The sequence below is a fragment of the Myotis davidii genome, unplaced genomic scaffold, assembly GCF_000327345.1.
Source record: "Myotis davidii unplaced genomic scaffold, ASM32734v1 scaffold147, whole genome shotgun sequence".
NCBI classification, from domain to species: domain Eukaryota; kingdom Metazoa; phylum Chordata; class Mammalia; order Chiroptera; family Vespertilionidae; genus Myotis; species Myotis davidii.
Window position 1 is genome coordinate 4,815,595 of NW_006383010.1, and position 11,281 is coordinate 4,826,875.

The 11,281-nt window shown below is 38.7% G+C and overlaps 1 protein-coding gene and 1 pseudogene across 2 annotated transcripts in view; one reads left to right on the forward strand and one right to left on the reverse strand.

Annotated features, from left to right (window-relative positions):
• LOC107181591 overlaps window positions 1-439 on the reverse strand; it is a 13,791-nt pseudogene extending 13,352 nt beyond the window's left edge.
• Window positions 1-11,281, forward strand: part of NKAIN2 (Na+/K+ transporting ATPase interacting 2) — a 787,284-nt gene that overhangs the window by 657,985 nt on the left and 118,018 nt on the right. The window lies entirely within an intron of this gene.

Here is an 11,281-nt window from a genome sequence, read left to right on the forward strand (position 1 = left end):
GGGTGGGAGCAGGAGGGGGGGGGGAGTTTCCTTCTGGAGCTGCTGCTTAACCTCTCGCTCCCAGTTCTACCTCTCCCTCTGCAGTTTCTTCCAGTGCTGTCTCTTGGCAAACTAATCAGGACCATTGCCCTCTCAGAAGGATGCCAGTCATGTAAGCACCACTCAGGGACCTTGTAGCACTGGCATCTCTCATGGGAGGCGCCCCCAGGAGAGTCAGGGAAGATGAATGGCTGAGGATGGTAGATGGGGCCAGAATTCATCCTCCGCCTCCCTTGGCAGCTGGGTGGCCTTCACCATATCCTTTTCATCCCTCTGGTCTTCAAACCAAGCTCTCATCAAGCAAGCAAAGTACTGCTCTTTGTCCCTGTGGACGCACCACGACGCTAGGTGGCACAGAGCTTGTTTATTAAGTCGTGACACCTTCTACTGGTGGCTCAGGTAGGCCTCTGGCTCCGAAAATGCCAGGACTGCCCGCTCACCTTCACAGCTGCCGCTCCCAGGAAACGGAAGGCCCATGATAAAAACATTTTCTAAGAAATAAGTCTTTGTTGGCAACTTTCTCTTTATAGGAACTTCTAAACACATTGATAGTTATGATAATGGTAGAATGGGTTAGCATTTTCAAATAACAAGGCATTCTCAAAGGAAGGATGTAAAGATGATTTATAATGACAGCTATAATATAGGGATAATATATTGTTTAGCGTGTTATACTTCAGTGAAAAAGACTAACAGTATGCGCAAACATACTTAAGCTAAATAGTGTTTACACAGTAGAAGAAGAGCCATCTGTAATATTCCTTCTGTACCTTCTACTTGCTTGTACCAATCCTATGAATAGAATGTTCAACTCTACTATTCTCAACCCACACATTCTTCTACACAGCTTGGTATATGATTTCTATTCCTCGTTATTCTCTTGCCTATTCCTGTCTGTGTGGCATCATGGCTGTGTTTGTCCAGACTCTGCCATTCATTCGTCTGATCTTTGTCCCAATTGCCACACATTCTTAAATTCCTCTCAAGCAGTAACCCTGAGAGTCAAGGCTACATCATTTTACCCTCATATGTTTATCACTTATAACCTTCCCTGAACTTCTCTGAATACAATATTATATTTTATTATACTTAAATGAGTCAGCTCTTTGTCACATGATTATTTTGGTTAATACTAATTGCAAATATGACTCCAAAGTCAAGGACTGAAATAGGTCCAAGGATATTTTGAGTTTCTTTATGTCCTTTTTTTTATTCTGAAATGTCTGCATTGCTCTACTTTCCTTATTGATTTTCAGTCTCTCCACCTCTTAAATTTGATCTGCTTCTTATCAGCAACTTTATAAATGCAAAGCATTACTTTTACCTCTCACTATCCAATGTCTTTCAGTCTTTCATCTTTCCTTTTCTTATTCCTTTCCCATACTTTATTGATTTCTTCATCATAAAATTGTAGGTAAATTTTCTCTTTTAAATTTCTATATTTTACAAATAACATTTGCTGTAATTTCATGTCATCCTAGCCATCCTATTAGTCACATGCCACATTTAGGTTGATTTAGTCCTAATGTACTATGTAGGTTACAATGAAAATCAATTTTAAGAGAAATTATACTGCGAGATACGGAAAAGTTCCATATCAGTGATTCAATAGTTGTTCATGGATTTATTTCAGCAGTGTGCTTATTTCACAAATCTAGGAAGTTCTGCATTGCTTACAAATTAACGGATTAGAGAAATGTTATTAAAGGAGGATGAATTGTGCCCTAACCAGTTTGATTCAGTGGATAGAGCAGTGGCCTGTGGACTATAGGGTCCTGGGTTCGTTTCTGGTCAAGGGCACATGCCCAGGTTGCGAACTCAATCCCCAGTAGGGGGTGTGCAGGAGGCAGCCAATCAATGATTCTTTCTCATCATTGATGTTTCTATCTCTCTCTCCCTCTCTCTTCCTCTCTGAAATCAATAAAAATGTTTTTTTTTTTTAAAAAAGAAGGATGAATTCTGAAAAGATGATAAAGCAGTGGTTAAAACCAAATGAGAAAATGTTTGGCCACTTAATTACAAGTCTGAGATCTGAATTGGAATGAGATAGTCATGTGGTGCCCACACTTTCTTTGATACAAACTTATGTCTTAAAAGCTTAAGGGTCCCTGTGGTACTTCATCAGGAACTAAGTTAGAGAAACCATATCACAAAAGTGGAATGAATTTATCTCCTGACAAAATATTACAACTACCTGATAGGCTTCCCGTAACTTACTGCCAGGATAGCATGTGAAGTAATGGGTCAGAATTGCTGTCTTCTTGTGCATTCAGGAGCTTCATTAACAACTGGATTTCGGGTGATTAACAGTCCTGAGCAAACCCAGTTGACTAGTCATTCTACATGTTCTTGAAATTCTATCTCCTTCCTTGTAGATGAAACGCAGCTATATTCAGAACATACCCTTCCTTCAGTTATTAACCTTGCACACATGTTTCACTTATATAGAATTAACACAGATTCAAGCCCAAAAAGAAGGCTAATTTCCTTTTCTTATTTAATTCATCACCTATTGGGCTCTGTATTGCAGGCCAAGGAGCTCTTCTTGGACCTACTGCTCCTGGGAGAGAAGCCAAATTGGAATGAAACAAAGCCAAACTAATCATTCAGTTAAAAACACAATGAGTGATTCAGTTAAATCTGTTAGACACCATCACTTACCAGTGGTGGAAGTTTGCAGTTTTTAAATGTTAGTTTAAAGTTATATCGATTCAATCTAAAGATTAAAATTTAGAGCAATTTTATTTCTCCATACTGTTTGACTGCTTGCATTCATCCAGTCACTAAACAAGTATTTGCTGAAAGCCTTTTCCTGCTCTCATGGGATGTAAATTTTTATGAGAAGATATATCTATATATATCATCTATATCTCTCATCTATACCTATATCTATATCCTGTGCCCCACAGAACTGCTCTACTGCAGAATAAAGGAAGACAAGATAAAAGAGCTACCAGAGGGTGATCAAGGAAGGCAACTCTGGTAGGGAATTTTTGACCCAAGTTCTGAGTATAATGAGAGCTGGGCCATGTAACTGTTTGGGGAAAAAGAACATTCTAGGTAATGGATAATAAGGGCAGGGAGCACTACTCATGAGGGTGGATCTGCAGCTCTGAGCATGTGCAATATGGTCACCAGACTGCAGCCAGTAAATGCAGGTCACCATTCTCAAGAGCAAGTCAGCTTGCCTATCTCTCTCTTCCTTCCTCTCTCTCTGCCTTCAGTCTATTTAAATGCTCCTCTTTCTTTAAAATACTCAACACTTTCCTTCAGAATCTGGTCATTCTCCCACTCTTTATTTCCCACATTTGAATCAGCCTTAAATTTATTTTTTAAACTTTTTAAATTCACTTTGCTTTATTCCATTTATCTGTGTCTGCCCACCTGTCACACCAGATGGTGAGCTTACTACTCCCCTTCTCAGGCCTGTGCCTGCCTGTCCTTTTCTCCACCCCTGTTCTGAAGAAGAACATCATTCCCATTTTTGAAGGTTGAAATCATGAATCATCTTCACTATTCTGGTGCCATCTCTCCTCCCGTACAAATAACCCAAATGCATTTCTAAGACATTAAATCTTAGAGAAGCATTAGTTATTTGCTGGCTAGAAGCCAATATTTGTCGAAGTTTCTCTAGAAAATTCTTCCAAGTGTTAAATTTTACTTATATATTATGTTATAATCTATCACAATTTCAGTGAAGTTAAATAAGGTTTTTACAGTAAGTTATGCCTTACCAAAGGTTGATTGGCATGACTCATTATCATCAGTGATCCCCCTCAGCACCAATTAGTTCATATAAACCTTGCAATTTGGGGGAGTGTTTTTCTTAAAGCTTCATTCAATGAGAAAAAGTCTAGAATAATAATAATGAAAATATAATTTTGTATATAATTATTTTAACTATAGTGTAGACGATTTCACACATAGTTATTGTGCTGTATTCCACAATTCTTTCAAATGAGGGCCCTATGGGTTTGGCTGGAAAATTATTACATCATTTAAGTTAGAAATTTAAAAAAAAATCACTGAAAAAAATCTATTTATATAGATCTGCATCACCATTTACCTGAGATTAATCTTCACTTTTATTTTCTCTTCGTGATCCATTTTGGGTTCTTTTTCCCTTTTAACCCCATGTGTTCACAGATGTGTATCTCCAGAGAAACACAATGATTCCCCCCCAACAAAGGCAGTTTGTTGCTTGGCTTTGCCTTTGCTGAAACCCAGTCAGAGGATCTGATGACGGATTGTCTGCTTGTCAGCTTTGCCTCATGAATCCGAAGAAAATAGAACTTGTTGGGAGCTGAGCCGCAAGCACTACCTGTGCCTCTCACTTGGGCCATTCCCTGCTGGGTTTGGCGGAGGTCTTAGTCTTCCATCATTTAGTTCACTGACAGAGAAAGAAGGGAGCTGGTGCACTGTTAGGTACCACTCTGCAGACTGCTATATTGCAAAATAAACAAACACTATATTTTTAGGGCACCACCTGCAGCAAGCAGCTGTACCAAACAGAGCAGAACCACGAAGGATGTGATTTGTTCCATTTAACATGAAGCCTTGAGGTTTGAGACGAGAGGGAGGAGAAGGTTCTATGTATACAACCCACACATCCGCAATTCAAACGGAAGCTGATTTCCTTTCAGATTGGAATTGAGGTATCATTAGATCTCTCCTCCTTTCCCACCCCACAACCTCTGACTGACAACAATTCTATTATTGGGGTTATAACTGTTAACTGCGAAAATCATTTTTCTCTACCAATAAACTTCCTTTTCCATTCAAGGGCAATTTTCTCTCGTAGCAACCTATACTTAAATGCCAACATCTGCTAGATCTAAGCTGCATATAAAATGGTGTCTGGCATTTACATGATGCCAATGACATGATTAGAGAAACTCATATACTTGGCTTACATAGCATTTCCTCCTATCTTATAGCTTTCATCTATTCTGGTCCGCTTCAGGGCCCGTCTGCCTCTCTAAATGTGCCACACAAGTCCAAAATACTCTGAGAGCTGAACTTTTAGCTCTTACTCTGATTGACAAATCAGTTCTTGCATTAACTCCTACCTTTCCAGACACTAAATAAGTGTAATGCATCAGGATAAAATCCACCATATCTGTGTTGTCTAGTACCTAGAATTGTGAGGCTGATCCGAGGGATATTTTAAGTACTTGTTTTTTCCCCCTAGATTTAAAAATCTCATTCTCTTAATGGCTATTGATTCTGACCCCACAAACCAACGCCACCATTTCATTTTGAGTTCTTCCAGGTGAGCTGGAATAAACATAATTAAATTATAGATGACTCGAGGCCATTCAAGTAGTTACAAATTGAGGTCATTTTAAGTACAGAGAGGGACAGTTACCTTTAATATTCGATTGGCCACCAAGAACCATACAATATTTTGCTTTTCCTCGACAATGAACACTTTTTTAAAAGAGAGAAGAATGGTTTAAATATTTAAGAGATGTACTAGAAATCTTTCTTAATGCCCGTACCACTGTCTAGATTTTTAATCTGAAGAAGGAAAGTTCTTTGACCATTTTCTTGTGCCTCATTAACACTTTTGCTCTCAGACTCAGAGAGGTGCGATGAAGGAATTACAAATCTGCAATGATGCATGGCTCCAGCTAATAAAGGAAATCAAATCTTTTGAGCCAGGAAACCAAGTTTCCTCCATTATTTTTACTTTTATCATTAAGATGACGGTTTCTAGAATATTGGGCACATAATAAATTCCTGCCAAAATAGTCTGCAGGAGTATTGAATGTGAGAATTGCTTTCATCTCTTTCGCCTTTTATCACATTTTAAAAGAAATTTAAAAAGCTTCCAGACTTGGTTTTGCTAAGTTATGTCTGTTTCTGATTCCTTGTCAATCAATCGAGTTTCTATTTTATGCCTATGGGACAGTGCTGTGTAACTGCAGGTCACTGAAACACAAAAGGGGCCCTTTCGTCAGAGCATCATGTTCCAAAAGAATGAGTCTGTTAGCTGGATCCTTAGTGGTTAATTATAGTCTACCGAATGTTCTTCAGGACTCTCTGGGAAATATTAAAAGAAAAGAGTGAGTCTGTCCATTAGTGCGTGTGGAATAAGCGAGAGGAGTGAGTGAAGCAGGTATAACTGGACAGTGAGGCTAACGGAAAGGGGGAGGCAAAGGAGCGGATTCACCATTCCAGATGATTGAAACAGTGTGTGAAGGCTACAGAGACAACAGTTCGGCATCTTCTCTAAGCCTCAGGCTCCTCACCTTCAACAGGCATAACAGTACTGCCCACCCATTTGTGTGTGTGGTAAAAACACATAACATGAAATCTACCCTCTCCCTAACCTTTTAATTGTCCAACACAACGTTTTAGCTATACGTACATGGTTGTACAGCAGATCTTGGAACTCTCTCATCTTGCTGGATGGAAAGTCGGTACCTGCAGAATAATGACTTCCAATTTCTCCCTTCCCCAGGCCCGTGGCAACACCCTTCTTCTTTGTCCTTCTGTCAGTGTGACTGTTCTAGGTGCCTCAAACAAGGGAAGTCAACCAGCATTTGTCTTTCTGTGACCATGATCCATATCATTTAGCATAATGTCCTAACGGCTCATTTATGTTGTCACATATGAAAGGATTTTCTTCTTTTAAGGCTGAGTAATATTCCACTATAGATATATACTATATTTTCTTAATCCACCCACCTGTCAAGGGCATTTGTGTTGTTTTATACTTCTTGACTGTTGTGACCATAGAATGACAAATATATTTTAGAAATCCTGTTTTAAATTCTTTGGCGTAAATAGGCAAAAGTGGAATTTCTGGATTATGTAGTTCTATTTTTAATTTTTCAAGAAGCTTCCGTACTATTTTCCATTATGGCTGTACCATTTTACATTTTCAGTGACAACATAAGGTTCCGATTTATCCACCTCCTTACCAACACTCTATTTTTAAGATTTATTTATATTTGTATTATAGCCACATTGACAGTTAGGAGGTGATATCTTACTCTGGTTTGAATTTATAGTTCCTTAATGATTAGTGACACTGAGCATTTTTTCATATCCCCCTTAGTCATTTGTATGTCTTCTTTGAAGAAATGTCTATTCCAATATTTTACTCATCTTTTTTTGCTATTAACTTGTAGGTGCTCCTCATGTATTTTAGAAAATAACTCCTTATTAGATATATGGTTTGCAAATGTTTTCTCTCATCATGTAAATTGCTTTTTTACTCTGTCAGTTATTTCCTATGCTGTGCAGAAGCTTTTTCGTTGGGTATAGCCCTGCTTGTCTATATTTGCTTTTGTGGCCTGTGTTTTGGTGTCATTTCCAAGAAATCATTCCAAGATCAATGTTATAAAGTGTTCCCCTTATGCTTTATTTTAGGAGTTTTATAGTTTCCGATCATATGTTTAGGTTTTTAATCTGTTTTGATGTGTTTTTTGTTGTTGCTGGGGTTTTGTTAAACTTTCTTATTTTGGATTTCTTGAATTTTAAATTCATTTTTATTCTGTAATCTTAGGAAGTCATATTTTCTATTTTGCTTTTGTTAGTGGTTAGCACTACGTTCTGCCCTATATCCTTACCAAAGATATATGTAATAAGTATGTTTAACATTGTCCTGAATAATGCAAGACACTTATAATGCTCTAAGTTCCTCAAAACATCCTAATTTTCTTTATTTTGTAATTGGCTTGCTAGGATTTTATGTCTACTTTAATTTTATCACTCCCTTAATTTACTATTACTTTTCTTATTTTTAATTCTTTATGTTCTCCCCTATGTTTTGAAGAACTCTTTGTCTTCTATGGCTTCTTAGTATTCCATTCTAGAATCCGGTCCTAGTCCATAGCCCTACATTCTTTCAAAATCTTTGTATTGATTCTAGCTATGTATCATTTTGTTAACACTGTAAGAAATATGACTTAGAGCTTTATTTATTTTCAAGGCCAACTATAAAGAAGTAGAGATTAGTTTTAATTAAGGTCCCCTTTCATCCTTTCTACCTAAACACTAAGAATATCATCTTGTTTGATATAGGTCACGCCACTTAACTGTCTTCTAACTCCTTTGGGGGGGGGGATTTTATTTAAAAATAAATAACACCTCATTTGGAATAGTGTATTGGCATTTTTTCAGGTAAATATCTTTGTGGCCTTTGGTTTATGCTTGTTATAGAATGATACAGTTTTCAAAGAGAGTAAGTTTGTTGTCCTTGTTCCATTCTGATTACTTTGTATCTGGCCAAAGAAAATGCATAATTTATGTTCTCTGTTGCAATTGGTAGGAATAAAGAGTGGAGACTGGGATATATGGGGACAGAGAAAATGAATGCCTGGAAAATCTGTAATTGGATATAATTTTGGATCTTTCTCGTTTCTTTTACACATGAGAAAAATCTTCTGTGTGTCTTGTAATTCTATCCTTCTAAGCACCTTCACCTATAAGCAGGTGAGAAACCAGAAATAGAAATGAAAGCTACAGAGATCATTGAAATTCAGACTTTGAATTGTGAGCACCAGTGAAGCAGACAAACTTACAGGAAAGAGAAACTAGTGAAAGAAAGGAACAGAGGCAGGAGGATAATGACATGGAAAGGCAGGAGAAATGTCAGAGAAATGTAAAGAGGAGAGCAAATACTGGAAAAGAAGGTAATATGCATTTCCCTCAAGGAAGCTAAGATTTACTTCAAGTTCCAAATACATATACATAATCAGTGTCGATAAATATATACAGTCAGTGACACACCTAAATGGAATGGCACACAGATTCAGAGAACAAATTATTATGAAATAGCTAATCATTAAAGAGCCAGAGAGCTATGATGATTAGTATCATTAAGGAGCCAGATACTTAGTGACTAGTATCCTGTGCAGGATGGAAAACATTATAGTTTTAAGTCAGAAATCTTCACAAAGACTATTTGAAAGATGTGCTGACACCATGCACTTGAAAGTGGTCACAGTTTTAATTTGTTTATGATGTAGATCCACAAAAAAGGTCCCAATGTTTGACTAGGGGCATAAACATTAAAAATCTTTTATCAGCTGAAATTTCAACTTTGTGATTATGTGGTTTGAAGTTCTTATAACAGAGGCCGATATCATTTTAAGAACTCATAACCATAGGATATAATTAGGTCGACTCAGTACTAAGTCTCAAGAAGAATTGTGAATGCAGAATCATATTTAAAGTCCCTGCAGTCCAGAGAGAAAAATACTCTCAATACCTGTGATAAAATACAAACTAGATTTGCTGACTTGGATAACATTTTGCTTCTTGATATGGTACAGTTTAAGGCCAGTGCAAATAATGTTCTGTGATATATATTCTAACTTAAAATCAGGACCATCAGGACCATGAACTGAATAGAACAATGCTTTTCTTAAAATTTTTATGAGGCGAGATTAATGCAACTTTCCCAAATACTGCACACGTGGAAGGCCCAACTAGAAGGATTCCCTCGGCTTCACTTGGTCCTGCACTTGACGCATCCAGCCAGCATCTGTCGAGGAAGCGGCTCCCACAGAGCTATCCTGTCGAGCTTCCAAAGTTGTGGGTGTTGATAAGTTTTGACTGTGCAGCCAGCATATGTCATGATAAATTTCCAACCCTCTAAGTAAAGAGAATACACACTGTTCTCCGATCAAGATCGGGCCTGATTTCCCTCCCACCCTCTTCTTCAAACACATTGGGGAACAAACATAAGTAAACCCTTGACAGGTGTAACAGCACCGGTGTCATTCAGTGAAAGAGAGTGAACCACAAGTAGAAAGTGTTAATTCACTACGGCAGTCACATCCTATTAGCAGAAGAAAGGGTTCTCAGGCTCTCATCCCTTTCAGTGTAGACACAGAGAAGGGGAACGCCTCCTGAGGGCGACTTGCAACGCCTAGATATTTCCATGTGGGCCCAAAGGGGACTTTTTAATGAGACTTCCTTACATCTCCCTGTGCTCCCTATAGGCTGTGTTTAACGACATTATCTCTTTATCAAGACTTGAATTGCTTTGTCATTTCTGTGCTGCCCACACGTCATTATCTCCTCCACTCAGAGACGCTACTGTTCTTGCATCGCGTTTACTGGAAGAAGGGAGGTGGGCCATGCATCACCCAAGCAGCCTCCACGTGAAGGGCTCAGAGACAGGGACCCCACAGGGAATAGTCAGTGGGGGTGCAGTGAGCACACACCAAATGGATCCCCCTCCTGCTTTGAGCCCATGAAAAGCCAACACCAGACTCGATGCGGTCACTCAAGCTTACACACTAGCTTCAGAGGCAGAGACGAAAGGGGAAGCTGTTCTTATTCACAGCAAGTGGGAAAAAACACTAGGCTGAGGGAGCCGATCCAGGGCTTGGCAGTCAATGGCGAAGCCCAGAGGGTTCTGGCTGGTGTGGGTGGGACTCTGAGAGTGCGGGGGACAGTCTCGGCCCCCTGGAACCCAGTAAAAATCACAGCTCTTTTAAATGAGGATGGGTTCTTTACAGGTGAGTTCATGTTAGAAACGGTAAGTTTCTAAACAATAAAAACATAAAGCCTAACAAATTAGGAGTGAGCATTTATACCATAAAAAATGTTTTCCTCTCTCGAGTATTAAAGGTTTGTTTCCTCGGTGATGGAAAGTGATTCAAGTTTCAGGAATGGACCAATTCCATAAAACTGGTTACATCTGCAACCTGATAGCATCATAGGCAATAAGAAAAGAACTATGTCTCTGCTTGAAATTTTGTTTGCATGAATCTGTTGAAAAGATTTAGCATTTTTTAAACTATAAAGTAGTAGTCAGCAGCCTAACTACGTGTAGTGGAGATCCCTTAGCACTGGGTTTCTCCAAGTCTGGTCCCTGCACCTGGACCATCAGCACCGTCGGGGAACTTATCACAGATGCAAGTTCTCAGGCCCCGCCCAGACCTCTAAGCCAGAAACTGTGTGAGGGGACCCAGGAATCTGCTGCACGTGATTCTGATGCACAACGAAATTTAGCAACCGCCGCCTTCATTAGCCAAAGTACATTTTTGATAACAGGTCCCATAAAATATTACTTTAAAATATTTGAGGGGAGGATAAATAAATAGAAATTTCATAAAACAAATAAAGAAACCATTGAGTAGAATCTGGAATGAAAATCTGACATATCTAATCATTGCAGTGGGTTTCTTTCAGCCAAGAGGTTGAAAAATATAAGTTCCTTAGTCTAATATGGAAGGAAGGAAGGAAGGAAGGAAGGAAGGAAGGAAGGAAGGAAGGA